The sequence below is a fragment of the Leuresthes tenuis genome, unplaced genomic scaffold, assembly GCF_036924035.1.
Source record: "Leuresthes tenuis unplaced genomic scaffold, fLeuTen1.0.hap1 SCAF_1, whole genome shotgun sequence".
NCBI classification, from domain to species: domain Eukaryota; kingdom Metazoa; phylum Chordata; class Actinopteri; order Atheriniformes; family Atherinopsidae; genus Leuresthes; species Leuresthes tenuis.
Window position 1 is genome coordinate 10,109,245 of NW_027325355.1, and position 26,342 is coordinate 10,135,586.

Consider the following 26,342-nt stretch of genomic DNA (forward strand, 5'->3'; position numbering starts at 1 on the left):
CATGTGTCACAGGGTGATCAGACGTTGCAACAAAAGAAATGCAGGTGGTAGAGAGAAGAGAAAAAGCTTACAGCACCTGGTATTCCCAAGTAGTCTCCCGTCCAAGTACTAACCAGGCCCAACCCTGCTTGGCTTCCGAGATAAGACGAGGTCGGGCATATTCAGGGTGGTGTGGCCGTAAGCAACAATGTCTGTGACAAATGTGCATTATATAGGTACTGGACTCATACAGTTCCTCTATGTAACCAGATAATTGCCGAGAAAGGCTAACTTGTAGTTGGCACATCTTCTTCCCTCATGTGATTATTATCTGCAGTTGAAACTGAGAATCTCAGATCACTTCGTGTCTGCCAACAAAGCAGCAGCAGCTGAAGATGACCAACTTCCTCATGTGTCACAGGGTGATCAGACGTCTCAACAAAAGACATGCAGGTGGTAGAGAGAAGAGAAAAAGCTTACAGCACCTGGTATTCCCAAGCAGTCTCCCATCCAAGTACTAACCAGGCCCAACCCTGCTTGGCTTCCGAGATCAGACGAGGTCGGGCATATTCAGGGTGGTGTGGCCGTAAGCCACAATATCTGTGAACAATGTGCATTATATAGGTACTGGAATCATACGGTTCCTCGATGTAACCAGATAATTGCCGAGAAAGGCTAACTTGTAGTGGGCACATCTTCATCCCTGATGTGATTATTATCTGTAGTTGAAACTGAGACTCTCAGATCACTTCTTGTCTGCCAACAATGCAGCAGCAGCTGAAGATGACCAACTTCCTCATGTGTCACAGGGTGATCAGACGTTGCAACAAAAGACAAGCAGGTGGTAGAGAGAAGAGAAAAAGCTTACAGCACCTGGTATTCCCAAGTAGTCTCCCATTCAAGTACTAACCAGGCCCAACCCTGCTTGGCTTCCTGGATCAGACTAGGTCAGGTATATTCAGGGTGGTATGGCCGTAAGCAACAATATCTGTGAACAATGTGCATTATATAGGTACTGGAATCATACGGTTCCTCTATGTAACCAGATAATTGCAGAGAAAGGCTAACTTGTAGTGGGCACATCTTCTTCCCTGACGTGATTATTATCTGTAGTTGAAACTGAGAATCTCAGATCACTTCGTGTCTGCCAACAAAGCAGCAGCAGCTGAAGATGACCAACTTCCTCATGTGTCACAGGGTGATCAGACGTCTCAACAAAAGACATGCAGGTGGTAGAGAGAAGACAAAAAGCTTACAGCACCTGGTATTCCCAAGGGGTCTCCCGTCCAAGTACTAACCAGGCCCAACCCTGCTTGGCTTCCGAGATCAGACGAGGTCGGGCATATTCAGGGTGGTGTGGCCGTAAGCAACAATATCTGTGAACAATGTGCATTATATAGGTACTGGAATCATACGGTTACTCTATGTAACCAGATAATTGCAGAGAAAGGCTGATATGTAGTGGGCACATCTTCATCCCTGATGTGATTATTACCTGCAGTTGAAACTGAGACTCTTAGATCACTTCGTGTCTGCCAACAAAGCAGCAGCAGCAGCTGAAGATGACCAACTTCCTCATGTGTCACAGGGTGATCAGACGTTGCAACAAAAGACATGCAGGTGGTAGAGAGAAGAGAAAAAGCTTACAGCACCTGGTACTCCCAAGCGGTCTCCCATCCAAGTACTAACCAGGCCCAACCCTGCTTGGCTTCCGAGATCAGACGAGGCCGGGCATATTCAGGGTGGTGTGGCCGTAAGCAACAATATCTGTGAACAATGTGCATTATATAGGTACTGGAATCATACGGTTCCTCTATGTAACCAGATAATTGCAGAGAAAGGCTAACTTGTAGTGGGCACATCTTCTTCCCTGACGTGATTATTATCTGCAGTTGAAACTGAGAATCTCAGATCACTTCGTGTCTGCCAACAAAGCAGCAGCAGCTGAAGATGACCAACTTCCTCATGTGTCACAGGGTGATCAGACGTTGCAACAAAAGACATGCAGGTGGTAGAGAGAAGAGAAAAAGCTTACAGCACCTGGTATTCCCAAGTAGTCTCCCATTCAAGTACTAACCCGGCCCAACCCTGCTTGGCTTTCTGGATCAGACGAGGTCGGGCATGTTCAGGGTGGTGTGGCCGTAAGCAACAATGTCGTTCACAAATGTGCATTATATAGGTACTGGAATCATACAGTTCCTCAATGTAACCAGATAATTGCCGAGAAAGGCTAACTTGTAGTGGGCACATCTTCATCACTGATGTGATTATTATCTGTAGTTGAAACTGAGACTCTCAGATCACTTCGTGTCTGCCAACAATGCAGCAGCAGCAGCTGAAGATGACCAACTTCCTCATGTGTCACAGGGTGATCAGACGTTGCAACAAAAGACAAGCAGGTGGTAGAGAGAAGAGAAAAAGCTTACAGCACCTAGTATTCCCAAGCAGTCTCCGATCCAAGTACTAACCAGGCTCAACCCTGCTTGGCTTCCGAGATCAGACGAGGTCGGGCATATTCAGGGTGGTGTGGCTGTAAGCAACAATATCTGTGAACAATGTGCATTATATAGGTACTGGAATCATACGGTTACTCTATGTAACCAGATAATTGCCGAGAAAGGCTGATATGTAGTGGGCACATCTTCATCCCTGATGTGATTATTACCTGCAGTTGAAACTGAGACTCTCAGATCACTTCGTGTCTGCCAACAAAGCAGCAGCAGCTGAAGATGACCAACTTCCTCATGTGTCACAAGGTGATCAGACGTTGCAACAAAAGACATGCAGGTGGTAGAGAGAAGAGAAAAAGCTTACAGCACCTGGTATTCCCAAGCAGTCTCCCATCCAAGTACTAACCAGGCCCAACCCTGCTTGGCTTCCGAGATCAGACGAGGTCGGGCATATTCAGGGTGGTGTGGCCGTAAGCAACAATATCTGTGAACAATGTGCATTATATAGGTACTGGAATCATACGGTTACTCCATGTAACCAGATAATTGCCGAGAAAGGCTAACTTGTAGTGGGCACATCTTCATCCCTGATGTGATTATTACCTGCAGTTGAAACTGAGACTCTCAGATCACTTCGTGTCTGCCAACAAAGCAGCAGCAGCTGAAGATGACCAACTTCCTCATGTGTCACAGGGTGATCAGACGTTGCAACAAAAGACATGCAGGTGGTAGAGAGAAGAGAAAAAGCTTACAGCACCTAGTATTCTCAAGCAATCTCCCATCCAAGTACTAACCAGGCCCAACCCTTCTTGGCTTCCGAGATCAGACGAGGTCGGGTATATTCAGGGTGGTGTGGCCGTAAGCAACAATGTCTGTGAACAATGTGCATTATATAGGTACTGGAATCATACAGTTCCTCGATGTAACCAGATAATTGCCGAGAAAGGCTAACTTGTAGTGGGCACATCTTCATCCCTGATGTGATTATTATCTGCAGTTGAAACTTAGAATCTCAGATCACTTCGTGTCTGCCAACAAAGCAGCAGCAGCTGAAGATGACCAACTTCCTCATGTGTCACAGGGTGATCAGACGTTGCAACAAAAGAAATGCAGGTGGTAGAGAGAAGAGAAAAAGCTTACAGCACCTGGTATTCCCAAGTAGTCTCCCGTCCAAGTACTAACCAGGCCCAACCCTGCTTGGCTTCCGAGATCAGACGAGGTCGGGCATATTCAGGGTGGTGTGGCCGTAAGCAACAATATCTGTGAACAATGTGCATTATATAGGTACTGGAATCATACAGTTCCTCGATGTAACCAGATAATTGCCGAGAAAGGCTAACTTGTAGTGGGCACATCTTCATCCCTGATGTGATTATTATCTGCAGTTGAAACTTAGAATCTCAGATCACTTCGTGTCTGCCAACAAAGCAGCAGCAGCTGAAGATGACCAACTTCCTCATGTGTCACAGGGTGATCAGACGTTGCAACAAAAGAAATGCAGGTGGTAGAGAGAAGAGAAAAAGCTTACAGCACCTGGTATTCCCAAGTAGTCTCCCGTCCAAGTACTAACCAGGCCCAACCCTGCTTGGCTTCCGAGATCAGACGAGGTCGGGCATATTCAGGGTGGTGTGGCCGTAAGCAACAATATCTGTGACAAATGTGCATTACATAGGTACTGGAATCATACGGTTACTCTATGTAACCAGATAATTGCAGAGAAAGGCTGATATGTAGTGGGCACATCTTCATCCCTGATGTGATTATTACCTGCAGTTGAAACTGAGACTCTTAGATCACTTCGTGTCTGCCAACAAAGCAGCAGCAGCAGCTGAAGATGACCAACTTCCTCATGTGTCACAGGGTGATCAGACGTTGCAACAAAAGACATGCAGGTGGTAGAGAGAAGAGAAAAAGCTTACAGCACCTGGTACTCCCAAGCGGTCTCCCATCCAAGTACTAACCAGGCCCAACCCTGCTTGGCTTCCGAGATCAGACGAGGCCGGGCATATTCAGGGTGGTGTGGCCGTAAGCAACAATATCTGTGAACAATGTGCATTATATAGGTACTGGAATCATACGGTTCCTCTATGTAACCAGATAATTGCAGAGAAAGGCTAACTTGTAGTGGGCACATCTTCTTCCCTGACGTGATTATTATCTGCAGTTGAAACTGAGAATCTCAGATCACTTCGTGTCTGCCAACAAAGCAGCAGCAGCTGAAGATGACCAACTTCCTCATGTGTCACAGGGTGATCAGACGTTGCAACAAAAGACATGCAGGTGGTAGAGAGAAGAGAAAAAGCTTACAGCACCTGGTATTCCCAAGTAGTCTCCCATTCAAGTACTAACCCGGCCCAACCCTGCTTGGCTTTCTGGATCAGACGAGGTCGGGCATGTTCAGGGTGGTGTGGCCGTAAGCAACAATGTCGTTCACAAATGTGCATTATATAGGTACTGGAATCATACAGTTCCTCAATGTAACCAGATAATTGCCGAGAAAGGCTAACTTGTAGTGGGCACATCTTCATCACTGATGTGATTATTATCTGTAGTTGAAACTGAGACTCTCAGATCACTTCGTGTCTGCCAACAATGCAGCAGCAGCAGCTGAAGATGACCAACTTCCTCATGTGTCACAGGGCGATCAGACGTTGCAACAAAAGACATGCAGGTGGTAGAGAGAAGAGAAAAAAGCTTACAGCACCTGGTATTCCAAAGCAGTCTCCCATCCAAGTACTAACCAGGCCCAACCCTGCTTGGCTTCCGAGATCAGACGAGGTCAGGCATATTCAGGGTGGTGTGGCCGTAAGCAACAATATCTGTGAACAATGTGCATTATATAGGTACTGGAATCATACGGTTACTCTATGTAACCAGATAATTGCAGAGAAAGGCTTATATGTAGTGGGCACATCTTCATCCCTGATGTGATTATTACCTGCAGTTGAAATTGAGACTCTTAGATCACTTCGTGTCTGCCAACAAAGCAGCAGCAGCTGAAGATGACCAACTTCCTCATGTGTCACAGGGTGATCAGACGTTGCAACCAAAGACAAGCAGGTGGTAGAGAGAAGAGAAAAAGCTTACAGCACCTAGTATTCCCAAGCAGTCTCCGATCCAAGTACTAACCAGGCTCAACCCTGCTTGGCTTCCGAGATCAGACGAGGTCGGGCATATTCAGGGTGGTGTGGCTGTAAGCAACAATATCTGTGAACAATGTGCATTATATAGGTACTGGAATCATACGGTTACTCTATGTAACCAGATAATTGCCGAGAAAGGCTGATATGTAGTGGGCACATCTTCATCCCTGATGTGATTATTACCTGCAGTTGAAACTGAGACTCTCAGATCACTTCGTGTCTGCCAACAAAGCAGCAGCAGCTGAAGATGACCAACTTCCTCATGTGTCACAAGGTGATCAGACGTTGCAACAAAAGACATGCAGGTGGTAGAGAGAAGAGAAAAAGCTTACAGCACCTGGTATTCCCAAGCAGTCTCCCATCCAAGTACTAACCAGGCCCAACCCTGCTTGGCTTCCGAGATCAGACGAGGTCGGGCATATTCAGGGTGGTGTGGCCGTAAGCAACAATATCTGTGAACAATGTGCATTATATAGGTACTGGAATCATACGGTTACTCCATGTAACCAGATAATTGCCGAGAAAGGCTAACTTGTAGTGGGCACATCTTCATCCCTGATGTGATTATTACCTGCAGTTGAAACTGAGACTCTCAGATCACTTCGTGTCTGCCAACAAAGCAGCAGCAGCTGAAGATGACCAACTTCCTCATGTGTCACAGGGTGATCAGACGTTGCAACAAAAGACATGCAGGTGGTAGAGAGAAGAGAAAAAGCTTACAGCACCTAGTATTCTCAAGCAATCTCCCATCCAAGTACTAACCAGGCCCAACCCTTCTTGGCTTCCGAGATCAGACGAGGTCGGGTATATTCAGGGTGGTGTGGCCGTAAGCAACAATGTCTGTGAACAATGTGCATTATATAGGTACTGGAATCATACAGTTCCTCGATGTAACCAGATAATTGCCGAGAAAGGCTAACTTGTAGTGGGCACATCTTCATCCCTGATGTGATTATTATCTGCAGTTGAAACTTAGAATCTCAGATCACTTCGTGTCTGCCAACAAAGCAGCAGCAGCTGAAGATGACCAACTTCCTCATGTGTCACAGGGTGATCAGACGTTGCAACAAAAGAAATGCAGGTGGTAGAGAGAAGAGAAAAAGCTTACAGCACCTGGTATTCCCAAGTAGTCTCCCGTCCAAGTACTAACCAGGCCCAACCCTGCTTGGCTTCCGAGATCAGACGAGGTCGGGCATATTCAGGGTGGTGTGGCCGTAAGCAACAATATCTGTGAACAATGTGCATTATATAGGTACTGGAATCATACAGTTCCTCGATGTAACCAGATAATTGCCGAGAAAGGCTAACTTGTAGTGGGCACATCTTCATCCCTGATGTGATTATTATCTGCAGTTGAAACTTAGAATCTCAGATCACTTCGTGTCTGCCAACAAAGCAGCAGCAGCTGAAGATGACCAACTTCCTCATGTGTCACAGGGTGATCAGACGTTGCAACAAAAGAAATGCAGGTGGTAGAGAGAAGAGAAAAAGCTTACAGCACCTGGTATTCCCAAGTAGTCTCCCGTCCAAGTACTAACCAGGCCCAACCCTGCTTGGCTTCCGAGATCAGACGAGGTCGGGCATATTCAGGGTGGTGTGGCCGTAAGCAACAATATCTGTGACAAATGTGCATTACATAGGTACTGGAATCATACAGTTCCTCGATGTAACCAGATAATTGCCGAGAAAGGCTAACTTGTAGTGGGCACATCTTCTTCCCTGACGTGATTATTACCTGCAGTTGAAACTGAGAATCTCAGATCACTTCGTGTCTGCCAACAAAGCGGCAGCAGCTGAAGATGACCAACTTCCTCATGTGTCACAGGGTGATCAGACGTCTCAACAAAAGACATGCAGGTGGTAGAGAGAAGAGAAAAAGCTTACAGCACCTGGTATTCCCAAGCGGTCTCCCGTCCAAGTACTAACCAGGCCCAATCCTGCTTGGCTTCCGAGATCAGACGAGGTCGGGCATATTCAGGGTGGTGTGGCCGTAAGCAACAATGTCAGTCAGAAATGTGCATTATATAGGTACTGGAATCATACAGTTCCTCGATGTAACCAGATAATTGCCGAGAAAGGCTAACTTGTAGTGGGCACATCTTCATCCCTGATGTGATTATTATCTGCAGTTGAAACTTAGAATCTCAGATCACTTCGTGTCTGCCAACAAAGCAGCAGCAGCTGAAGATGACCAACTTCCTCATGTGTCACAGGGTGATCAGACGTTGCAACAAAAGAAATGCAGGTGGTAGAGAGAAGAGAAAAAGCTTACAGTACCTGGTATTCCCAAGCGGTCTCCCATCCAAGTACTAACCAGGCCCAACCCTGCTTGGCTTCCGAGATCAGACGAGGTCGGGCATGTTCAGGGTGGTGTGGCCGTAAGCAACAATGTCTGTGACAAATGTGCATTATATAGGTACTGGAATCATACAGTTCCTCTATGTAACCAGATAATTGCCGAGAAAGGCTAACTTGTAGTTGGCACATCTTCTTCCCTCATGTGATTATTATCTGCAGTTGAAACTGAGAATCTCAGATCACTTCGTGTCTGCCAACAAAGCAGCAGCAGCTGAAGATGACCAACTTCCTCATGTGTCACAGGGTGATCAGACGTCTCAACAAAAGACATGCAGGTGGTAGAGAGAAGACAAAAAGCTTACAGCACCTGGTATTCCCAAGCAGTCTCCCATCCAAGTACTAACCAGGCCCAACCCTGCTTGGCTTCCGAGATCAGACGAGGTCGGGCATATTCAGGGTGGTGTGGCCGTAAGCAACAATATCTGTGAACAATGTGCATTATATAGGTACTGGAATCATACGGTTCCTCGATGTAACCAGATAATTGCCGAGAAAGGCTAACTTGTAGTGGGCACATCTTCATCCCTGATGTGATTATTATCTGTAGTTGAAACTGAGACTCTCAGATCACTTCTTGTCTGCCAACAATGCAGCAGCAGCTGAAGATGACCAACTTCCTCATGTGTCACAGGGTGATCAGACGTTGCAACAAAAGACATGCAGGTGGTAGAGAGAAGAGAAAAAGCTTACAGCACCTGGTATTCCCAAGTAGTCTCCCATTCAAGTACTAACCAGGCCCAACCCTGCTTGGCTTCCTGGATCAGACTAGGTCACGTATATTCAGGGTGGTATGGCCGTAAGCAACAATATCTGTGAACAATGTGCATTATATAGGTACTGGAATCATACGGTTCCTCTATGTAACCAGATAATTGCAGAGAAAGGCTAACTTGTAGTGGGCACATCTTCTTCCCTGACGTGATTATTATCTGCAGTTGAAACTGAGAATCTCAGATCACTTCGTGTCTGCCAACAAAGCAGCAGCAGCTGAAGATGACCAACTTCCTCATGTGTCACAGGGTGATCAGACGTCTCAACAAAAGACATGCAGGTGGTAGAGAGAAGAGAAAAAGCTTACAGCACCTGGTATTCCCAAGGGGTCTCCCGTCCAAGTACTAACCAGGCCCAACCCCGCTTGGCTTCCGAGATCAGACGAGGCCGGGCATATTCAGGGTGGTGTGGCCGTAAGCAACAATATCTGTGAACAATGTGCATTATATAGGTACTGGAATCATACGGTTACTCTATGTAACCAGATAATTGCAGAGAAAGGCTGATATGTAGTGGGCACATCTTCATCCCTGATGTGATTATTACCTGCAGTTGAAACTGAGACTCTTAGATCACTTCGTGTCTGCCAACAAAGCAGCAGCAGCTGAAGATGACCAACTTCCTCATGTGTCACAGGGTGATCAGACGTTGCAACAAAAGACATGCAGGTGGTAGAGAGAAGAGAAAAAGCTTACAGCACCTGGTACTCCCAAGCGGTCTCCCATCCAAGTACTAACCAGGCCCAACCCTGCTTGGCTTCCGAGATCAGACGAGGCCGGGCATATTCAGGGTGGTGTGGCCGTAAGCAACAATATCTGTGAACAATGTGCATTATATAGGTACTGGAATCATACGGTTCCTCTATGTAACCAGATAATTGCAGAGAAAGGCTAACTTGTAGTGGGCACATCTTCTTCCCTGACGTGATTATTATCTGCAGTTGAAACTGAGAATCTCAGATCACTTCGTGTCTGCCAACAAAGCAGCAGCAGCTGAAGATGACCAACTTCCTCATGTGTCACAGGGTGATCAGACGTCTCAACAAAAGACATGCAGGTGGTAGAGAGAAGACAAAAAGCTTACAGCACCTGGTATTCCCAAGGGGTCTCCCGTCCAAGTACTAACCAGGCCCAACCCTGCTTGGCTTCCGAGATCAGACGAGGTCGGGCATATTCAGGGTGGTGTGGCCGTAAGCAACAATATCTGTGAACAATGTGCATTATATAGGTACTGGAATCATACGGTTACTCTATGTAACCAGATAATTGCAGAGAAAGGCTGATATGTAGTGGGCACATCTTCATCCCTGATGTGATTATTACCTGCAGTTGAAACTGAGACTCTTAGATCACTTCGTGTCTGCCAACAAAGCAGCAGCAGCTGAAGATGACCAACTTCCTCATGTGTCACAGGGTGATCAGACGTTGCAACAAAAGACATGCAGGTGGTAGAGAGAAGAGAAAAAGCTTACAGCACCTGGTACTCCCAAGCGGTCTCCCATCCAAGTACTAACCAGGCCCAACCCTGCTTGGCATCCGAGATCAGACGAGGTCGGGCATGTTCAGGGTGGTGTGGCCGTAAGCAACAATATCTGTGAACAATGTGCATTATATAGGTACTGGAATAATACGGTTACTCTATGTAACCAGATAATTGCAGAGAAAGGCTGATATGTAGTGGGCACATCTTGATCCCTGATGTGATTATTATCTGCAGATGAAACTGAGAATCTCAGATCACTTCGTGTCTGCCAACAAAGCAGCAGCAGCTGAAGATGACCAACTTCCTCATGTGTCACAGGGTGATCAGACGTTGCAACAAAAGACATGCAGGTGGTAGAGAGAAGAGAAAAAGCTTACAGTACCTGGTATTCCCAAGTAGTTTCCCATTCAAGTACTAACCCGGCCTAACCCTGCTTGGCTTTCTGGATCAGACGAGGTCGGGCATATTCAGGGTGGTGGGGCCGTAAGCAACAATGTCGTTCACAAATGTGCATTATATAGGTACTGGAATCATACAGTTACTCAATGTAACCAGATAATTGCCGAGAAAGGCTAACTTGTAGTGGGCACATCTTCATCACTGATGTGATTATTATCTGTAGTTGAAACTGAGACTCTCAGATCACTTCGTGTCTGCCAACAATGCAGCAGCAGCAGCTGAAGATGACCAACTTCCTCATGTGTCACAGGGCGATCAGACGTTGCAACAAAAGACATGCATGTGGTAGAGAGAAGAGAAAAAGCTTACAGCACCTGGTTTTCCCAAGCGGTCTCCCATCCAAGTACTAACCAGGCCCAACCCTGCTTGGCTTCCGAGATCAGACGAGGTCGGGCATATTCAGGGTGGTGTGGCCGTAAGCAACAATATCTGTGAACAATGTGCATTATATAGGTACTGGAATCATACGGTTACTCTATGTAACCAGATAATTGCAGAGAAAGGCTTATATGTAGTGGGCACATCTTCATCCCTGATGTGATTATTACCTGCAGTTGAAACTGAGACTCTTAGATCACTTCGTGTCTGCCAACAAAGCAGCAGCAGCTGAAGATGACCAACTTCCTCATGTGTCACAGGGTGATCAGACGTTGCAACAAAAGACATGCAGGTGGTAGAGAGAAGAGAAAAAGCTTACAGCACCTAGTATTCCCAAGCAGTCTCCGATCCAAGTACTAACCAGGCTCAACCCTGCTTGGCTTCCGAGATCAGACGAGGTCGGGCATATTCAGGGTGGTGTGGCCGTAAGCAACAATATCTGTGAACAATGTGCATTATATAGGTACTGGAATCATACGGTTACTCTATGTAACCAGATAATTGCAGAGAAAGGCTGATATGTAGTGGGCACATCTTCATCCCTGATGTGATTATTACCTGCAGTTGAAACTGAGACTCTCAGATCACTTCGTGTCTGCCAACAAAGCAGCAGCAGCTGAAGATGACCAACTTCCTCATGTGTCACAGGGTGATCAGACGTTGCAACTAAAGACATGCAGGTGGTAGAGAGAAGAGAAAAAGCTTACAGCACCTGGTATTCCCAAGCAGTCTCCCATCCAAGTACTAAACAGGCCCAACCCTGCTTGGCTTCCGAGATCAGACGAGGTCGGGCATGTTCAGGGTGGTGTGGCCGTAAGCAACAATGTCTGTCACAAATGTGCATTATATAGGTACTGGAATCATACAGTTCCTCGATGTAACCAGATAATTGCCGAGAAAGGCTAACTTGTAGTGGGCACATCTTTATCACTGATGTGATTATTATCTGTAGTTGAAACTGAGACTCTCAGATTACTTCGTGTCTGCCAACAAAGCAGCAGCAGCTGAAGATGACCAACTTCCTCATGTGTCACAGGGTGATCAGACGTTGCAACAAAAGACATGCAGGTGGTAGAGAGAAGAGAAAAAGCTTACAGCACCTGGTATTCCCAAGTAGTTTCCCATTCAAGTACTAACCCGGCCTAACCCTGCTTGGCTTTCTGGATCAGACGAGGTCGGGCATATTTAGGGTGGTGGGGCCGTAAGCAACAATGTCGTTCACAAATGTGCATTATATAGGTACTGGAATCATACAGTTACTCAATGTAACCAGATAATTGCCGAGAAAGGCTAACTTGTAGTGGGCACATCTTCATCACTGATGTGATTATTATCTGTAGTTGAAACTGAGACTCTCAGATCACTTCGTGTCTGCCAACAATGCAGCAGCAGCAGCTGAAGATGACCAACTTCCTCATGTGTCACAGGGCGATCAGACGTTGCAACAAAAGACATGCAGGTGGTAGAGAGAAGAGAAAAAAGCTTACAGCACCTGGTATTCCCAAGCAGTCTCCCATCCAAGTACTAACCAGGCCCAACCCTGCTTGGCTTCCGAGATCAGACGAGGTCGGGCATATTCAGGGTGGTGTGGCCGTAAGCAACAATATCTGTGAACAATGTGCATTATATAGGTACTGGAATCATACAGTTCCTCGATGTAACCAGATAATTGCCGAGAAAGGCTAACTTGTAGTGGGCACATCTTTATCACTGATGTGATTATTATCTGTAGTTGAAACTGAGACTCTCAGATTACTTCGTGTCTGCCAACAAAGCAGCAGCAGCATCTGAAGATGACCAACTTCCTCATGTGTCACAGGGTGATCAGACGTTGCAACAAAAGACATGCAGGTGGTAGAGAGAAGAGAAAAAGCTTACAGCACCTGGTATTCCCAAGCAGTCTCCCATCCAAGTACTAACCAGGCCCAACCCTGCTTGGCTTCCGAGATCAGACGAGGTCGGGCATATTCAGGGTGGTGTGGCCGTAAGCAACAATATCTGTGAACAATGTGCATTATATAGGTACTGGAATCATACGGTTACTCCATGTAACCAGATAATTGCCGAGAAAGGCTGATATGTAGTGGGCACATCTTCATCCCTGATGTGATTATTACCTGCAGTTGAAACTGAGACTCTCAGATCACTTCGTGTCTGCCAACAAAGCAGCAGCAGCTGACGATGACCAACTTCCTCATGTGTCACAGGGTGATCAGACGTTGCAACAAAAGACATGCAGGTGGTAGAGAGAAGAGAAAAAGCTTACAGCACCTGGTATTCCCAAGCGGTCTCCCATCCAAGTACTAACCAGGCCCAACCCTGCTTGGCTTCCGAGATCAGACGAGGTCGGGCATATTCAGGGTGGTGTGGCCGTAAGCAACAATATATGTGAACAATGTGCATTATATAGGTACTGGATTCATACGGTTACTCTATGTAACCAGATAATTGCCGAGAAAGGCTGATATGTAGTGGGCACATCTTAATCCCTGATGTGATTATTACCTGCAGTTGAAACTGAGACTCTCAGATCACTTCGTGTCTGCCAACAAAGCAGCAGCAGCTGAAGATGACCAACTTCCTCATGTGTCACAGGGTGATCAGACGTTGCAACAAAAGACATGCAGGTGGTAGAGAGAAGAGAAAAAGCTTGCAGCACCTGGTATTCCCAAGCGGTCTCCCATCCAAGTACTAACCAGGCCCAACCCTGCTTGGCTTCCGAGATCAGACGAGGTCGGGCATATTCAGGGTGGTGTGGCCGTAAGAAAAAATATCTGTGAACAATGTGCATTATATAGGTACTGGAATCATACGGTTACTCTATGTAACCAGATAATTGCCGAGAAAGGCTGATATGTAGTGGGCACATCTTAATCCCTGATTTGATCATTACCTGCAGTTGAAACTGAGACTCTCAGATCACTTCGTGTCTGCCAACAAAGCAGCAGCAGCTGAAGATGTCCAACTTCCTCATGTGTCACAGGGTGATCAGACGTTGCAACTAAAGACATGTAGGTGCTACAGAGAAGAGAAAAACCTTACAGCACTTGGTATTCCCAAGCTGTCTCCCATCCAAGTACTAACCAGGCCCAACCCTGCTTGGCTTCCGAGATCAGACGAGGTCGGGTATATTCAGGGTGGTGTGGCCGTAAGCATCAATATCTGTGACAAATGTGCATTATATCGGTACTGGAATCATACAGTTCCTCTATGTAACCAGATAATTGCCGAGAAAGGCTAACTTGTAGTGGGCACATCTTCTTCCCTGACGTGATTATTATCTGCAGTTGAAACTGAGACTCTCAGATCACTTCGTGTCTGCCAACAAAGCAGCAGCAGCTGAAGATGACCAACTTAGTCATGTGTCACAGGGTTATCAGACGTTGCAACAAAAGACATGCAGGTGGTAGAGAGAAGAGAAAAAGCTTACAGCACCTGGTATTCCCAAGGGGTCTCCCGTCCAAGTACTAACCAGGCCCAACCCTGCTTGGCTTCCGAGATCAGACGAGGTCGGGCATATTCAGGGTGGTGTGGCCGTAAGCAACAATATCTGTGAACAATGTGCATTATATAGGTACTGGAATCATACGGTTACTCTATGTAACCAGATAATTGCAGAGAAAGGCTGATATGTAGTGGGCACATCTTCATCCCTGATGTGATTATTACCTGCAGTTGAAACTGAGACTCTCAGATCACTTCGTGTCTGCCAACAAAGCAGCAGCAGCTGAAGATGACCAACTTCCTCATGTGTCACAGGGTGATCAGACGTTGCAACAAAAGACATGCAGGTGGTAGAGAGAAGAGAAAAAGCTTACAGCACCTGGTATTCCCAAGTAGTTTCCCATTCAAGTACTAAGCCGGCCCAACCCTGCTTGGCTTTCTGGATCAGACGAGGTCGGGCATATTCAGGGTGGTGTGGCCGTAAGCAACAATGTCGTTCACAAATGTGCATTATATAGGTACTGGAATCATACAGTTCCTCAATGTAACCAGATAATTGCCGAGAAAGGCTAACTTGTAGTGGGCACATCTTCATCACTGATGTGATTATTACCTGCAGTTGAAACTGAGACTCTCAGATCACTTCGTGTCTGCCAACAAAGCAGCAGCAGCTGAAGATGACCAACTTCCTCATGTGTCACAGGGTGATCAGACGTTGCAACAAAAGACATGCAGGTGGTAGAGAGAAGAGAAAAAGCTTACAGCACCTGGTATTCCCAAGCGGTCTCCCATCCAAGTACTAACCAGGACCAACCCTGCTTGGCTTCCGAGATCAGACGAGGTCGGGTATATTCAGGGTGGTGTGGCCGTAAGCATTAATATCTGTGACAAATGTGCATTATATCGGTACTGGAATCATACAGTTCCTCTATGTAACCAGATAATTGCCGAGAAAGGCTAACTTGTAGTGGGCACATCTTCTTCCCTGACGTGATTATTATCTGCAGTTGAAACTTAGAATCTCAGATCACTTCGTGTCTGCCAACAAAGCAGCAGCAGCTGAAGATGACCAACTTCCTCATGTGTCACAGGGTGATCAGACGTTGCAACAAAAGACATGCAGGTGGTAGAGAGAAGAGAAAAAGCTTACAGCACCTGGTATTCCCAAGCGGTCTCCAATCCAAGTACTAACCAGGCCCAACCCTGCTTGGCTTCCGAGATCAGACGAGGTCGGGCATATTCAGGGTGGTGTGGCCGTAAGCAACAATGTCTGTGACAAATGTGCATTATATCGGTACTGGAATCATACAGTTCCTCTATGTAACCAGATAATTGCCGAGAAAGGCTAACTTGTAGTGGGCACATCTTCTTCCCTGATGTGATTATTATCTGCAGTTGAAACTTATAATCTCAGATTACTTCGTGTCTTCCAACAAAGCAGCAGCAGCTGAAGATGACCAACTTCCTCATGTGTCACAGGGTGATCAGACGTTGCAACAAAAGACATGCATGTGGTAGAGAGAAGAGAAAAAGCTTACAGCTCCTGGTATTCCAAAGCAGTCTCCCATCCAAGTACTAACAAGGCCCAACCCTGCTTGGCTTCCGAGATCAGACGAGGTCGGGCATATTCAGGGTGGTGTGACTGTAAGCAACAATGTCTGTCACAAATGTGCGTTATATAGGTACTGGAATCATACGGTTACTCTATGTAACCAGATAATTGCAGAGAAAGGCTGATATGTAGTGGGCACATCTTCATCCCTGATGTGATTATTACCTGCAGTTGAAATTGAGACTCTCAGATCACTTCTTGTCTGCCAACAAAGCAGCAGCAGCTGAAGATGACCAACTTCCACATGTGTCACAGGGTGATCAGACGTTGCAACAAAAGACATGCAGGTGGTAGAGAGAAGAGAAAAAGCTTACAGCACCTGGTATTCCCAAGTAGTCTCCCATCCAAGTACTAACCAGGCCCAACCCTGCTTGGCTTCCGAGATCAGACGAGGTCGGGCATGTTCAGGGTGGTTTGGCCGTAAGCGACAATGTCTGTGACAAATGTGAATTATATAGGTACTGGAATCATACAGTTCCTCTATGTAACCAGATAATTGCCAAGAAAGGCTGATATGTAGTGGGCATATCTTCATCCTTGATGTGATTACTACCTGTAGTTGAAACTGAGACTCTCAGATCACTTCGTGTCTGCCAACAAAGCAGCAGCAGCTGAAGATGACCAACTTCCTCATGTGTCACAGGGTGATCAGACGTTGCAACAAAAGACATGCATGTGGTAGAGAGAAGAGAAAAAGCTTACAGCACCTGGTTTTCCCAAGCGGTCTCCCATCCAAGTACTAACCAGGCCCAACCCTGCTTGGCTTACGAGATCATATGAGGTCAGGCATTTTCAGGGTGGTGTGGCCGTAAGCAACAATATCTGTGAACAATGTGCATTATATAGGTACTGGAATCATACGGTTACACTATGTAACCAGGTAATTGCAGAGAAAGGCTGATATGTAGTGGGCACATCTTCATCCCTGATGTGATTATTACCTGCAGTTGAAACTGAGACTCTCAGATCACTTCGTGTCTGCCAACAAAGCAGCAGCAGCTGAAGATGACCAACTTCCTCATGTGTCACAGGGTGATCAGACGTTGCAACAAAAGACATGCAGGTGGTAGAGAGAAGAGAAAAAGCTTACAGCACCTGGTATTCCCAAGCGGTCTCCCATCCAAGTACTAAACTGGCCCACCCTTGCTTGGCTTCCGAGATCAGACGAGGTCGGGCATATTCAGGGTGGTGTGGCTGTAAGCAACAATGTCTGTCACAAATGTGCATTATATAGGTACTGGAATCATACGGTTACTCTATGTAACCAGATAATTGCCGAGAAAGGCTGATATGTAGTGGGCACATCTTCATCCCTGATGTGATTATTACCTGCAGCTGAAACTGAGACTCTCAGATCACTTCGTGTCTGCCGACAAAGCAGCAGCAGCTGAAGATGACCAACTTCCTCATGTGTCACAGGGTGATCAGACGTTGCAACAAAAGACATGCAGGTGGTAGAGAGAAGAGAAAAAGCTTACAGCACTTGGTATTCCCAAGCAGTCTCCCATCCAAGTACAAATCAGGCCCAAACCTGCTTGGCTTCCGAGATCAGATGAGGTTGGGCATGTTCAGGGTGGTTTGGCCGTAAGCAACAATATTTGTGAACAATGTGCATTATATAGGTACTGGAATCATACAGTTCCTCAATGTAACCAGATAATTGCCGAGAAAGGCTAACTTGTAGTGGGCACATCTTCATCCCTGAAGTGATTATTACCTGCAGTTGAAACTGAGACTCTCAGATCACTTCGTGTCTGCCAACAAAGCAGCAGCTGAAGATGACCAACTTCCTCATGTGTCACAGGGTGATCAGACGTTGCAACAAAAGACATGCACGTGGTAGAGAGAAGAGAAAAAGCTTACAGCACCTGGTATTCCCAAGCGGTCTCCCATCCAAGTACTAACCAGGCCCAACCTTGCTTGGCTTCCGAGATCAGGCAAATTCAGGGTGGTGTGGCTGTAAGCAACAATGTCTGTCACAAATGTGCATTATATAGGTACTGGAATCATACGGTTACTCTATGTAACCAGATAATTTCAGAGAAAGGCTGATATGTAGTGGGCACATCTTCATCCCTGATGTGATTATTACTTGCAGTTGAAACTGAGACTCTCAGATCACTTCGTGTCTGCCAACAAAGCAGCAGCAGCTGAAGATGACCAACTTCCTCATGTGTCACAGGGTGATCAGACGTTGCAACAAAAGACATGCATGTGGTAGAGAGAAGAGAAATAGCTTACAGCACCTGGTATTCCCAAGCGGTCTCCCATCCAAGTACTAAACAGGCCCAACCTTGCTTGGCTTCCGAGATCAGACGAGGTCGGGCATATTCAGGGTGGTGTGGCTGTAAGCAACAATGTCTGTCACAAATGTGCATTATATGGGTACTGGAATCATACGGTTACACTATGTAACCAGATAATTGCCGAGAAAGGCTGATATGTAGTGGGCACATCTTCATCCCTGATGTGATTATTACCTGCAGTTGAAACTGAGACTCTCAGATCACTTTGTGTCTGCCAACAAAGCAGCAGCAGCTGAAGATGACCAACTTCCTCATGTGTCACAGGGTGATCAGACGTTGCAACAAAAGACATGCAGGTGGTAGAGAGAAGAGAAAAAGCTTACAGCACCTGGTATTCGCAAGCGGTCTCCCATCCAAGTACTAACCAGGCCCAACCCTGCTTGGCTTCCGAGATCAGATGAGGTCGGGCATGTTCAGGGTGGTGTGGCCGTAAGCAACAATGTCTGTGACAAATGTGCATTATATCGGTACTGGAATCATACAGTTCCTCTATGTAACCAGATAATTGCCGAGAAAGGCTAACTTGTAGTGGGCACATCTTCTTCCCTGACGTGATTATTACCTGCAGTTGAAACTGAGACTCTCAGATCACTTCGTGTCTGCCAACAAAGCAGCAGCAGCTGAAGATGACCAACTTCCTCATGTGTCACAGGGTGATCAGACGTTTCAACAAAAGACATGCAGGTGGTAGAGAGAAGAGAAAAAGCTTACAGCACCTGGTATTCCCAAGTAGTCTCCCACCCAAGTACTAACCAGGCCCAACCCTGCTTGGCTTCCGAGATCAGACGAGGTCGGGCATGTTTAGGGTGGTTTGGCCGTAAGCGACAATGTCTGTGACAAATGTGCATTATATCGGTACTGGAATCATACAGTTCCTCTATGTAACCAGATAATTGCCGAGAAAGAATGATATGTAGTGGGCACATCTTAATCCCTGATGTGATTATTACCTGCAGTTGAAACTGAGACTCTCAGATCACTTCGTGTCTGCCAACAAAGCAGCAGCAGCTGAAGATGACCAACTTCCTCATGTGTCACAGGGTGATCAGACGTTGCAACAAAAGACATGCAGGTGGTAGAGAGAAGAGAAAAAGCTTACAGCACCTGGTATTCCCAAGCAGTCTCCCATCCAAGTACTAACCAGGCCCAACCCTGCTTGGCTTCCGAGATCAGACGAGGTCGGGCATATTCAGGGTGGCGTGGCCGTAAGCAACAATATCTGTGAACAATGTGCATTATATAGGTACTGGAATCATATGGTTACTCTATGTAACCAGATAATTGCAGAGAAAGAATGATATGTATTGGGCACATCTTCATCCCTGATGTGATTATTACCTGCAGTTGAAACTGAGACTCTCAGATCACTTCGTGTCTGCCAACAAAGCAGAAGCAGCTGAAGATGACCAACTTCCTCATGTGTCACAAGGTGATCAGACGTTGCAACAAAAGACATGCAGGTGGTAGAGAGAAGAGAAAAAGCTTACAGCACCTGGTATTCCCAAGCGGTCTCCCATCCAAGTACTAACCAGGCTCAACCCTGCTTGGCTTCCGAGATCAGACGAGGTCGGGCATGTTCAGGGTGGTGTGGCCGTAAGCAACAATGTCTGTGACAAATGTGCATTATATCGGTACTGGAATCATACAGTTCCTCTATGTAACCAGATAATTGCCGAGAAAGGCTAACTTGTAGTGGGCACATCTTCTTCCCTGACGTGATTATTACCTGCAGTTGAAACTGAGACTCTCAGATCACTTCGTGTCTGCCAACAAAGCAGCAGCAGCTGAAGATGACCAACTTCCTCATGTGTCACAGGGTGATCAGACGTTGCAACAAAAGACATGCATGTGGTAGAGAGAAGAGAAAAAGCTTACAGCACCTGGTATTCCCAAGCAGTCTCCCACCCAAGTACTAACCAGGCCCAACCCTAATTGGCTTCCGAGATTAGACGAGGTCGGGCATATTCAGGGTGGTGTGGCCGTAAGCAACAATGTCCGTCACAAATGTGCATTATATAGGTACTGGAATCATACAGTTCCTCGATGTAACCAGATAATTGCCGAGAAAGGCTAACTTGTAGTGGGCACAACTTCATCCCTGATGTGATTATTACCTGCAGTTGAAACTGAGACTCTCAGATCACTTCGTGTCTGCCAACAAAGCAGCAGCAGCTGAAGATGACCAACTTCCTCATGTGTCACAGGGTGATCAGACGTTGCAACAAAAGACATGCAGGTGGTAGAGAGAGGAGAAAAAGCTTACAGCACCTGGTATTCCCAAGCGGTCTCCCATTCAAGTACTAACCAGGCCCAACCCTAATTGGCTTCCGAGATTAGACGAGGTCGGGCATATTCAGGGTGGTGTGGCCGTAAGCAACAATGTCCGTCACAAATGTGCGTTATATAGGTACTGGAATCATACAGTTCCTCGATGTAACCAGATAATTGCCGAGAAAGAATGATGCATAGTGGGCACATCTTCATCCCTGATGTGATTATTATCTGCAGTTGAAACTGAGACTCTCAGATCACTTCGTGTCTGCCAACAAAGCAGCAGCAGCTGAAGCTGACCAACTTCCTCATGTGTCACAGGGTGATCAGACGTTGCAACAAAAGACATGCAAGTGGTAGAGAGAAGAGAAAAAGCTTACAGCACCTGGTATTCCCAAGTAGTCTCCCATCCAAGGACTAATCAAGCCCAACCCTGCTTGGTTTCCTAAATGAGACGAGGTCGGGCATGTTGAGGGTGGTGAGGCCGTAAGCAACAATGCCTGTGAACAATGTGCATTATGTAGGTACTGAAATCATACAGTTCCTCGATGTAACCAGATAATTGCCGAGAAAGGCTAACTTGTAGTGGGCACAACTTCATCCCTGATGTGATTATTATCTGCAGTTGAAACTGAGACTCTCAGATCACTTGGTGTCTGCCAACAAAGCAGCAGCAGCTGAAGATGACCAACTTCCTCATGTGTCACAGGGTGATCAGACGTTGCAACAAAAGACATGCACGTGGTAGAGAGAAGAGAAAAAGCTTACAGCACCTGGTATTCCCAAGTAGTCTCCCATCCAAGTACTAACCAGGCCCAACCCTGCTTGGCTTCCGAGATCAGACGAGGTCGGGCATATTCAGGGTGGTGTGGCCGTAAGCAACAATGCCTGTGAACAATGTGCATTATGTAGGTACTGAAATCATACAGTTCCTCGATGTAACCAGATAATTGCCGAGAAAGAATGATGCGTAGTGGGCACATCATCTTCCCTGTCGTGATTATTCTCTCCAGCGGAAACTGAGACTCTCACATCACTTCGTGTCTGCCAACAAAGCAGCAGCAGCTGAAGCTGACCAACTTCCTCATGTGTCACAGGGTGATCAGACGTTGCAACAAAAGACATGCAAGTGGTAGAGAGAAGAGAAAAAGCTTACAGCACCTGGTATTCCCAAGTAGTCTCCCATCCAAGGACTAATCAAGCCCAACCCTGCTTGGTTTCCTAAATGAGACGAGGTCGGGCATGTTGAGGGTGGTGTGGCCGTAAGCAACAATGCCTGTGAACAATGTGCATTATGTAGGTACTGAAATCATACAGTTCCTCGATGTAACCAGATAATTGCCGAGAAAGGCTAACTTGTAGTGGGCACAACTTCATCCCTGATGTGATTATTATCTGCAGTTGAAACTGAGACTCTCAGATCACTTGGTGTCTGCCAACAAAGCAGCAGCAGCTGAAGATGACCAACTTCCTCATGTGTCACAGGGTGATCAGACGTTGCAACAAAAGACATGCACGTGGTAGAGAGAAGAGAAAAAGCTTACAGCACCTGGTATTCCCAAGTAGTCTCCCATCCAAGTACTAACCAGGCCCAACCCTGCTTGGCTTCCGAGATCAGCCGAGGTCGGGCATATTCAGGGTGGTGTGGCCGTAAGCAACAATGCCTGTGAACAATGTGCATTATGTAGGTACTGAAATCATACAGTTCCTCGATGTAACCAGATAATTGCCGAGAAAGAATGATGCGTAGTGGGCACATCATCTTCCCTGTCGTGATTATTCTCTCCAGCGGAAACTGAGACTCTCACATCACTTCGTGTCTGCCAACAAAGCAGCAGCAGCTGAAGATGACCAACTTCCTCATGTGTCACAGGGTGATCAGACGTTTCAACAAAAGACATGCAGGTGGTAGAGAGAAGAGAAAAAGCTTACAGCACCTGGTATTCCCATGCGGTCTCCCATCCAAGTACTAACCAGGCCCAACCCTGCTTGGCATTTGAGATCAGACGAGGTCGGGTATTTTCAGGGTGGTGTGGCCGTAAGCAACAATAGCTGTGAACAATGTGCATTATATAGGTACTGGAATCATACGGTTCCTCTATGTAACCAGATAATTGCCGAGAAAGGCTGATATGTAGTGGGCACATCTTCATCCCTGATGTGATTATTACCTGCAGTTGAAACTGAGAATCTCAGATCACTTCGTGTCTGCCAACAAAGCAGCAGCAGCTGAAGATGACCAACTTCCTCATGTGTCACAGGGTGATCAGACGTTGCAACAAAAGACATGCAGGTGGTAGAGAGAGGAGAAAAAGCTTACAGCACCTGGTATTCCCAAGCGGTCTCCCATTCAAGTACTAACCAGGCCCAACCCTGCTTGGCTTCCGAGATTAGACGAGGTCGGGCATATTCAGGGTGGTGTGGCCGTAAGCAACAATGTCTGTCACAAATGTGCATTATATAGGTACTGGAATCATACAGTTCCTCGATGTAACCAGATAATTGCCGAGAAAGGCTGATATGTAGTGGGCACATCTTCATCCCTGATGTGATTATTACCTGCAGTTGAAACTGAGAATCTCAGATCACTTCGTGTCTGCCAACAAAGCAGCAGCAGCTGAAGATGACCAACTTCCTCATGTGTCACAGGGTGATCAGACGTTGCAACAAAAGACATGCAGGTGGTAGAGAGAAGAGGAAAAGCTTACAGCACCTGGTATTCCCAAGCAGTCTCCCATCCAAGTACTAACCAGGCCCAATCCTGCTTGGCTTCCGAGATCAGACGAGGTCTGGCATTTTCAGGGTGGTGTGGCCGTAAGCAACAATGTCTGTGAACAATGTGCATTATATAGGTACTGGAATAATACAGTTCCTCGATGTAACCAGATAATTGCCGAGAAAGGCTAACTTGTAGTGGGCACATCTTCTTTCCTGATGTGATTATTATCTGCAGTTGAAACTGAGAATCTCAGATCACTTCGTGTCTGCCAACAAAGCAGCAGCAGCTGAAGATGACCAACTTCCTCACGTGTCACAGGGTGATCAGACGTTGCAACAAAAGACATGCAGGTGGTAGAGAGAAGAGAAAAAGCTTACAGCACCTGGTATTCCCAAGCAGTCTCCCATCCAAGTTCTAAAAATGCCCAACCCTGCTTGGCTTCCGAGATCAGGCGTGTTCAGGGTGGTGTGGCCGTAAGCAAAAGTCACCGTAACAAATATCTATTATATAGCTGCTTGAACCATATGTTTCTTTTAGTTTTTCACCTAATTGGCTTGAGGGGCTGATGTTGATCCTGCACATGTTCTTCTCTCTCGTGTTGGTTAACTCTCTTAGTTCTCTCAGATAACTTAGTGTCTGTCGACCTCTTCTGTTCCCTGTGTGTAGTTTTGTTTTCAGCGTCACACAGAGAGACTGAGGCTGCTTAGTTAGATGAAATCATCACAAATTGCTCATTTTTAAACAGTTACATTATATTCTAGAAGTCAGAACACAGTGATAGATGTTGTTTCAGCATCTATAAAAAGCTGATTTGTGACTGATTCTCTCGCTTACGGCCATACCACCCTGAACATGCCCGATCTCGTCAGATCTAGGAAGCTAAGCAGGGTCGGGCCTGGTTAGTACTTGGATGGTAGAAAAAGTGCACGTGCAGCCACTTTAAACTGTCAAACAGGCAACTTTATATCTAACAGCAAACGCTGAGAGCTGCTCTGCAGAATAAATACTTTTACTGGTGGAAGTGTTAGTAAATGTTGCTGATGACACTTTGATTCTTTTACCTGAGTGAGGTTTTAGGTGCAGAGGCCCAAAAAATACTGAGGTCATGAGTCAGAACTTCTAGTCGGGTTCGGGGCTCCCCTGGAAATTTATTTAATTCCATTATTTAAATCTGGCCATTTTCAGAGTCTTAAAGGAACAAAAACAACATCATAATGACTTTTAGGTTTATTTGTTTAGTTTGTTATCAGAGAACATCAGCCTCATCCTAAATGATTTGCAAATGAGTTACAATGTAAAACTGGAGAATGAATTTCATCAAGTCATGGATTAGGAATAAAAAGGAATGAACTGTCCCGGGACAGAGGGATAATATATACAAATTAAACTTTGATTCATGTTTCCTTGCTATCCGAGTAGGACGCTGGGCTGCAATAAAAATATCTCCACATTAAAATGCATTTTTTCTCACAGTCATCTACCACTTAAACTGCTCTCCACCTACATGTTTAGCTTGATGTGCTCCTCTTTCAGTGACTGGTGAGACTGACTGACTCACTAACGGTAACAACATCAAAGTCCGACTTGTGTGGTAGTTACCATAGCGACAGTGCATGTTGTCGATGACGCGCAGCACGTCTGCCCAAACTGAGCCACTGTTTTATTAAACAGCGCTACTCTTGGCTCTTCAAATATAAAATCACCACAATTTCAGCAACAAAAAAAAAATTTAAAATACAGAGGACACGACCTCGGTGTCCTCTATGGTAGTTACTGCCTTGCTCCTATGATTAGATGGAGAGGACAGCTGATTTTCCTTTGCCTGCCTTTTGTGTTGAAGGACTGAGTCACACAGTTTTATCAACCACATATTTTATTTTTTGGACGTTTTTGAAAGAGTATCCATACCAAGGAGTAAAATTGTACAATCCTCTTTTTCCTAAATCAGTACAAACTTGTGCGCACCGCATGGAGTTGGCGCTCAGATCCCGGCCGGCAGAAATTGCTGCTCCTTGATTGGATGATTGGTTGGCCCATGGGTGGGCACCGGGTTAATTGTGCAGGCTTTTGAGTAGTTCTCCTTGTTGCTGATTGATACCATGGGATTGTTTTTCCTGTTTCCTTCTCCTTTGGCTTCTGTGTCCAAATTCCAAATGGAGAGCATGGAAAAATATATGCATTGCAAATGAATATGCAAGAAGAAACCAAATAGATTCAATTAGTGACACCCAGAGGTGAGAAGGCAAATAGCACAGAACCTCTCAGCTGAATGTTCCACTTTTTCAACATTAACCAATTTAAGCCCTCTCTTTGGAATTGGTCAATCACACACTCTGGTGTGACTGGATAACTGACTAACCTCATCCACTCATCTTCTTTCCAGAACACAAACATGACAGCACACCTGAAGGTTCCACCGAGATTTGAACTCGGATCACTGGATTCAAAGTCCAGAGTGCTGACCTTTACACCATGGAACCCCTTCCACAGGTAAACTATGCTCTTAGTCATGCAAATGCTTGACAACATAAAGGTTAAATTTTTCAGCGGTGCTCTTACAGCTTGTATTCTTAATATGGGCACGACAGTTAAGCAACACATTCTGTATCTTCGCTGGTCAAAGGTTAGAATCCGCCTGTCACGCGGAGGAATGGGGTTCGATTCCTTGACAGGGAGGGTGCCATTTTCGCTGAGCAGCTGGTGGTTCACCAAAGTCCGTTTCACACCTCAGCATTGGAGAATCTCTTGAAAACGTCCAAAAAATGACTTTACGACAGAGATTATCTGCTGGAAATGCATTCTCACAGAGCTCCAGAGTGGTGCCTGGGGACAGCTCATAGGACGCAGGGCGGGATCCGCTTTTGTACGATGCAGAACATTTGCTGTTTTCTTTCCAGCATGTCAAGAATAGCAGATGAGGCTCCCTCCTATCCATAATTATGAATATGTTGATGTTGCCATCAGTAACGT

At 46.1% G+C, this 26,342-nt stretch overlaps 40 non-coding genes and 21 pseudogenes across 40 annotated transcripts; all 61 read right to left on the bottom strand.

Annotated features, from left to right (window-relative positions):
* Nucleotides 1-64: 64 nt before the first annotated feature.
* Nucleotides 65-183, bottom strand: LOC140306580 (5S ribosomal RNA; annotated as a pseudogene).
* Nucleotides 184-452: 269 nt separating this feature from the next.
* Nucleotides 453-571, bottom strand: LOC140312928 (5S ribosomal RNA). Its single transcript, XR_011917015.1, has one exon. It is a non-coding gene; the product is annotated as a 5S ribosomal RNA (ribosomal RNA).
* A 269-nt stretch (nucleotides 572-840) lies between these two features.
* Nucleotides 841-959, bottom strand: LOC140280196 (5S ribosomal RNA; annotated as a pseudogene).
* Nucleotides 960-1,228: 269 nt separating this feature from the next.
* Nucleotides 1,229-1,347, bottom strand: LOC140316564 (5S ribosomal RNA). The gene has a single exon (XR_011917333.1). It is a non-coding gene; the product is annotated as a 5S ribosomal RNA (ribosomal RNA).
* A 272-nt stretch (nucleotides 1,348-1,619) lies between these two features.
* On the bottom strand, nucleotides 1,620-1,738 carry LOC140290493 (5S ribosomal RNA). The gene has a single exon (XR_011912360.1). It is a non-coding gene; the product is annotated as a 5S ribosomal RNA (ribosomal RNA).
* Nucleotides 1,739-2,007: 269 nt separating this feature from the next.
* Nucleotides 2,008-2,126, bottom strand: LOC140289665 (5S ribosomal RNA; annotated as a pseudogene).
* A 272-nt stretch (nucleotides 2,127-2,398) lies between these two features.
* On the bottom strand, nucleotides 2,399-2,517 carry LOC140319222 (5S ribosomal RNA; annotated as a pseudogene).
* A 269-nt stretch (nucleotides 2,518-2,786) lies between these two features.
* LOC140312994 (5S ribosomal RNA) lies at nucleotides 2,787-2,905 on the bottom strand. Its single transcript, XR_011917016.1, has one exon. It is a non-coding gene; the product is annotated as a 5S ribosomal RNA (ribosomal RNA).
* A 269-nt stretch (nucleotides 2,906-3,174) lies between these two features.
* Nucleotides 3,175-3,293, bottom strand: LOC140303180 (5S ribosomal RNA; annotated as a pseudogene).
* A 269-nt stretch (nucleotides 3,294-3,562) lies between these two features.
* LOC140297164 (5S ribosomal RNA) lies at nucleotides 3,563-3,681 on the bottom strand. The gene has a single exon (XR_011913034.1). It is a non-coding gene; the product is annotated as a 5S ribosomal RNA (ribosomal RNA).
* Nucleotides 3,682-3,950: 269 nt separating this feature from the next.
* On the bottom strand, nucleotides 3,951-4,069 carry LOC140297176 (5S ribosomal RNA). The gene has a single exon (XR_011913035.1). It is a non-coding gene; the product is annotated as a 5S ribosomal RNA (ribosomal RNA).
* Nucleotides 4,070-4,341: 272 nt separating this feature from the next.
* LOC140290505 (5S ribosomal RNA) lies at nucleotides 4,342-4,460 on the bottom strand. The gene has a single exon (XR_011912361.1). It is a non-coding gene; the product is annotated as a 5S ribosomal RNA (ribosomal RNA).
* Nucleotides 4,461-4,729: 269 nt separating this feature from the next.
* Nucleotides 4,730-4,848, bottom strand: LOC140289667 (5S ribosomal RNA; annotated as a pseudogene).
* Nucleotides 4,849-5,121: 273 nt separating this feature from the next.
* Nucleotides 5,122-5,240, bottom strand: LOC140298690 (5S ribosomal RNA). The gene has a single exon (XR_011914312.1). It is a non-coding gene; the product is annotated as a 5S ribosomal RNA (ribosomal RNA).
* Nucleotides 5,241-5,509: 269 nt separating this feature from the next.
* Nucleotides 5,510-5,628, bottom strand: LOC140319230 (5S ribosomal RNA; annotated as a pseudogene).
* Nucleotides 5,629-5,897: 269 nt separating this feature from the next.
* On the bottom strand, nucleotides 5,898-6,016 carry LOC140313048 (5S ribosomal RNA). The gene has a single exon (XR_011917017.1). It is a non-coding gene; the product is annotated as a 5S ribosomal RNA (ribosomal RNA).
* Nucleotides 6,017-6,285: 269 nt separating this feature from the next.
* On the bottom strand, nucleotides 6,286-6,404 carry LOC140303185 (5S ribosomal RNA; annotated as a pseudogene).
* Nucleotides 6,405-6,673: 269 nt separating this feature from the next.
* Nucleotides 6,674-6,792, bottom strand: LOC140297188 (5S ribosomal RNA). Its single transcript, XR_011913036.1, has one exon. It is a non-coding gene; the product is annotated as a 5S ribosomal RNA (ribosomal RNA).
* Nucleotides 6,793-7,061: 269 nt separating this feature from the next.
* On the bottom strand, nucleotides 7,062-7,180 carry LOC140297200 (5S ribosomal RNA). Its single transcript, XR_011913037.1, has one exon. It is a non-coding gene; the product is annotated as a 5S ribosomal RNA (ribosomal RNA).
* Nucleotides 7,181-7,449: 269 nt separating this feature from the next.
* Nucleotides 7,450-7,568, bottom strand: LOC140298049 (5S ribosomal RNA). The gene has a single exon (XR_011913730.1). It is a non-coding gene; the product is annotated as a 5S ribosomal RNA (ribosomal RNA).
* Nucleotides 7,569-7,837: 269 nt separating this feature from the next.
* Nucleotides 7,838-7,956, bottom strand: LOC140307140 (5S ribosomal RNA). The gene has a single exon (XR_011915798.1). It is a non-coding gene; the product is annotated as a 5S ribosomal RNA (ribosomal RNA).
* Nucleotides 7,957-8,225: 269 nt separating this feature from the next.
* Nucleotides 8,226-8,344, bottom strand: LOC140313112 (5S ribosomal RNA). The gene has a single exon (XR_011917020.1). It is a non-coding gene; the product is annotated as a 5S ribosomal RNA (ribosomal RNA).
* A 269-nt stretch (nucleotides 8,345-8,613) lies between these two features.
* Nucleotides 8,614-8,732, bottom strand: LOC140291735 (5S ribosomal RNA; annotated as a pseudogene).
* Nucleotides 8,733-9,001: 269 nt separating this feature from the next.
* On the bottom strand, nucleotides 9,002-9,120 carry LOC140298083 (5S ribosomal RNA). Its single transcript, XR_011913762.1, has one exon. It is a non-coding gene; the product is annotated as a 5S ribosomal RNA (ribosomal RNA).
* A 269-nt stretch (nucleotides 9,121-9,389) lies between these two features.
* Nucleotides 9,390-9,508, bottom strand: LOC140290516 (5S ribosomal RNA). The gene has a single exon (XR_011912362.1). It is a non-coding gene; the product is annotated as a 5S ribosomal RNA (ribosomal RNA).
* A 269-nt stretch (nucleotides 9,509-9,777) lies between these two features.
* On the bottom strand, nucleotides 9,778-9,896 carry LOC140316624 (5S ribosomal RNA). Its single transcript, XR_011917335.1, has one exon. It is a non-coding gene; the product is annotated as a 5S ribosomal RNA (ribosomal RNA).
* Nucleotides 9,897-10,165: 269 nt separating this feature from the next.
* On the bottom strand, nucleotides 10,166-10,284 carry LOC140294201 (5S ribosomal RNA). The gene has a single exon (XR_011912756.1). It is a non-coding gene; the product is annotated as a 5S ribosomal RNA (ribosomal RNA).
* Nucleotides 10,285-10,553: 269 nt separating this feature from the next.
* LOC140297212 (5S ribosomal RNA) lies at nucleotides 10,554-10,672 on the bottom strand (annotated as a pseudogene).
* A 272-nt stretch (nucleotides 10,673-10,944) lies between these two features.
* Nucleotides 10,945-11,063, bottom strand: LOC140298712 (5S ribosomal RNA). Its single transcript, XR_011914333.1, has one exon. It is a non-coding gene; the product is annotated as a 5S ribosomal RNA (ribosomal RNA).
* A 269-nt stretch (nucleotides 11,064-11,332) lies between these two features.
* Nucleotides 11,333-11,451, bottom strand: LOC140316389 (5S ribosomal RNA; annotated as a pseudogene).
* A 269-nt stretch (nucleotides 11,452-11,720) lies between these two features.
* LOC140296831 (5S ribosomal RNA) lies at nucleotides 11,721-11,839 on the bottom strand. Its single transcript, XR_011913001.1, has one exon. It is a non-coding gene; the product is annotated as a 5S ribosomal RNA (ribosomal RNA).
* Nucleotides 11,840-12,108: 269 nt separating this feature from the next.
* On the bottom strand, nucleotides 12,109-12,227 carry LOC140297280 (5S ribosomal RNA; annotated as a pseudogene).
* Nucleotides 12,228-12,500: 273 nt separating this feature from the next.
* On the bottom strand, nucleotides 12,501-12,619 carry LOC140313165 (5S ribosomal RNA). The gene has a single exon (XR_011917023.1). It is a non-coding gene; the product is annotated as a 5S ribosomal RNA (ribosomal RNA).
* Nucleotides 12,620-12,891: 272 nt separating this feature from the next.
* On the bottom strand, nucleotides 12,892-13,010 carry LOC140313225 (5S ribosomal RNA). Its single transcript, XR_011917024.1, has one exon. It is a non-coding gene; the product is annotated as a 5S ribosomal RNA (ribosomal RNA).
* Nucleotides 13,011-13,279: 269 nt separating this feature from the next.
* On the bottom strand, nucleotides 13,280-13,398 carry LOC140293995 (5S ribosomal RNA). The gene has a single exon (XR_011912732.1). It is a non-coding gene; the product is annotated as a 5S ribosomal RNA (ribosomal RNA).
* Nucleotides 13,399-13,667: 269 nt separating this feature from the next.
* On the bottom strand, nucleotides 13,668-13,786 carry LOC140297647 (5S ribosomal RNA). The gene has a single exon (XR_011913364.1). It is a non-coding gene; the product is annotated as a 5S ribosomal RNA (ribosomal RNA).
* Nucleotides 13,787-14,055: 269 nt separating this feature from the next.
* Nucleotides 14,056-14,174, bottom strand: LOC140307812 (5S ribosomal RNA; annotated as a pseudogene).
* Nucleotides 14,175-14,443: 269 nt separating this feature from the next.
* On the bottom strand, nucleotides 14,444-14,562 carry LOC140316688 (5S ribosomal RNA). Its single transcript, XR_011917341.1, has one exon. It is a non-coding gene; the product is annotated as a 5S ribosomal RNA (ribosomal RNA).
* Nucleotides 14,563-14,831: 269 nt separating this feature from the next.
* On the bottom strand, nucleotides 14,832-14,950 carry LOC140294730 (5S ribosomal RNA; annotated as a pseudogene).
* Nucleotides 14,951-15,219: 269 nt separating this feature from the next.
* Nucleotides 15,220-15,338, bottom strand: LOC140300971 (5S ribosomal RNA). Its single transcript, XR_011914885.1, has one exon. It is a non-coding gene; the product is annotated as a 5S ribosomal RNA (ribosomal RNA).
* Nucleotides 15,339-15,607: 269 nt separating this feature from the next.
* Nucleotides 15,608-15,726, bottom strand: LOC140297468 (5S ribosomal RNA). Its single transcript, XR_011913201.1, has one exon. It is a non-coding gene; the product is annotated as a 5S ribosomal RNA (ribosomal RNA).
* A 269-nt stretch (nucleotides 15,727-15,995) lies between these two features.
* LOC140272923 (5S ribosomal RNA) lies at nucleotides 15,996-16,114 on the bottom strand (annotated as a pseudogene).
* Nucleotides 16,115-16,383: 269 nt separating this feature from the next.
* On the bottom strand, nucleotides 16,384-16,502 carry LOC140265699 (5S ribosomal RNA). The gene has a single exon (XR_011906404.1). It is a non-coding gene; the product is annotated as a 5S ribosomal RNA (ribosomal RNA).
* Nucleotides 16,503-16,771: 269 nt separating this feature from the next.
* On the bottom strand, nucleotides 16,772-16,890 carry LOC140298232 (5S ribosomal RNA). The gene has a single exon (XR_011913898.1). It is a non-coding gene; the product is annotated as a 5S ribosomal RNA (ribosomal RNA).
* Nucleotides 16,891-17,159: 269 nt separating this feature from the next.
* On the bottom strand, nucleotides 17,160-17,278 carry LOC140298617 (5S ribosomal RNA). The gene has a single exon (XR_011914247.1). It is a non-coding gene; the product is annotated as a 5S ribosomal RNA (ribosomal RNA).
* A 269-nt stretch (nucleotides 17,279-17,547) lies between these two features.
* LOC140290984 (5S ribosomal RNA) lies at nucleotides 17,548-17,666 on the bottom strand (annotated as a pseudogene).
* A 266-nt stretch (nucleotides 17,667-17,932) lies between these two features.
* Nucleotides 17,933-18,041, bottom strand: LOC140291256 (5S ribosomal RNA; annotated as a pseudogene).
* Nucleotides 18,042-18,310: 269 nt separating this feature from the next.
* Nucleotides 18,311-18,429, bottom strand: LOC140297641 (5S ribosomal RNA). The gene has a single exon (XR_011913358.1). It is a non-coding gene; the product is annotated as a 5S ribosomal RNA (ribosomal RNA).
* A 269-nt stretch (nucleotides 18,430-18,698) lies between these two features.
* LOC140300297 (5S ribosomal RNA) lies at nucleotides 18,699-18,817 on the bottom strand. Its single transcript, XR_011914818.1, has one exon. It is a non-coding gene; the product is annotated as a 5S ribosomal RNA (ribosomal RNA).
* Nucleotides 18,818-19,086: 269 nt separating this feature from the next.
* On the bottom strand, nucleotides 19,087-19,205 carry LOC140298186 (5S ribosomal RNA). The gene has a single exon (XR_011913856.1). It is a non-coding gene; the product is annotated as a 5S ribosomal RNA (ribosomal RNA).
* A 269-nt stretch (nucleotides 19,206-19,474) lies between these two features.
* Nucleotides 19,475-19,593, bottom strand: LOC140295310 (5S ribosomal RNA). The gene has a single exon (XR_011912858.1). It is a non-coding gene; the product is annotated as a 5S ribosomal RNA (ribosomal RNA).
* Nucleotides 19,594-19,862: 269 nt separating this feature from the next.
* Nucleotides 19,863-19,981, bottom strand: LOC140293834 (5S ribosomal RNA). Its single transcript, XR_011912714.1, has one exon. It is a non-coding gene; the product is annotated as a 5S ribosomal RNA (ribosomal RNA).
* Nucleotides 19,982-20,250: 269 nt separating this feature from the next.
* LOC140316406 (5S ribosomal RNA) lies at nucleotides 20,251-20,369 on the bottom strand (annotated as a pseudogene).
* A 269-nt stretch (nucleotides 20,370-20,638) lies between these two features.
* Nucleotides 20,639-20,757, bottom strand: LOC140303792 (5S ribosomal RNA; annotated as a pseudogene).
* A 657-nt stretch (nucleotides 20,758-21,414) lies between these two features.
* On the bottom strand, nucleotides 21,415-21,533 carry LOC140303685 (5S ribosomal RNA). The gene has a single exon (XR_011915202.1). It is a non-coding gene; the product is annotated as a 5S ribosomal RNA (ribosomal RNA).
* Nucleotides 21,534-21,802: 269 nt separating this feature from the next.
* On the bottom strand, nucleotides 21,803-21,921 carry LOC140297283 (5S ribosomal RNA; annotated as a pseudogene).
* A 269-nt stretch (nucleotides 21,922-22,190) lies between these two features.
* Nucleotides 22,191-22,309, bottom strand: LOC140298119 (5S ribosomal RNA). Its single transcript, XR_011913795.1, has one exon. It is a non-coding gene; the product is annotated as a 5S ribosomal RNA (ribosomal RNA).
* A 269-nt stretch (nucleotides 22,310-22,578) lies between these two features.
* On the bottom strand, nucleotides 22,579-22,697 carry LOC140298462 (5S ribosomal RNA). The gene has a single exon (XR_011914107.1). It is a non-coding gene; the product is annotated as a 5S ribosomal RNA (ribosomal RNA).
* A 269-nt stretch (nucleotides 22,698-22,966) lies between these two features.
* Nucleotides 22,967-23,085, bottom strand: LOC140297844 (5S ribosomal RNA). The gene has a single exon (XR_011913544.1). It is a non-coding gene; the product is annotated as a 5S ribosomal RNA (ribosomal RNA).
* Nucleotides 23,086-23,354: 269 nt separating this feature from the next.
* On the bottom strand, nucleotides 23,355-23,473 carry LOC140299975 (5S ribosomal RNA; annotated as a pseudogene).
* A 2,307-nt stretch (nucleotides 23,474-25,780) lies between these two features.
* trnaq-uug (transfer RNA glutamine (anticodon UUG)) lies at nucleotides 25,781-25,852 on the bottom strand. The gene has a single exon. It is a non-coding gene; the product is annotated as a tRNA-Gln (tRNA).
* Nucleotides 25,853-26,342: the final 490 nt, after the last annotated feature.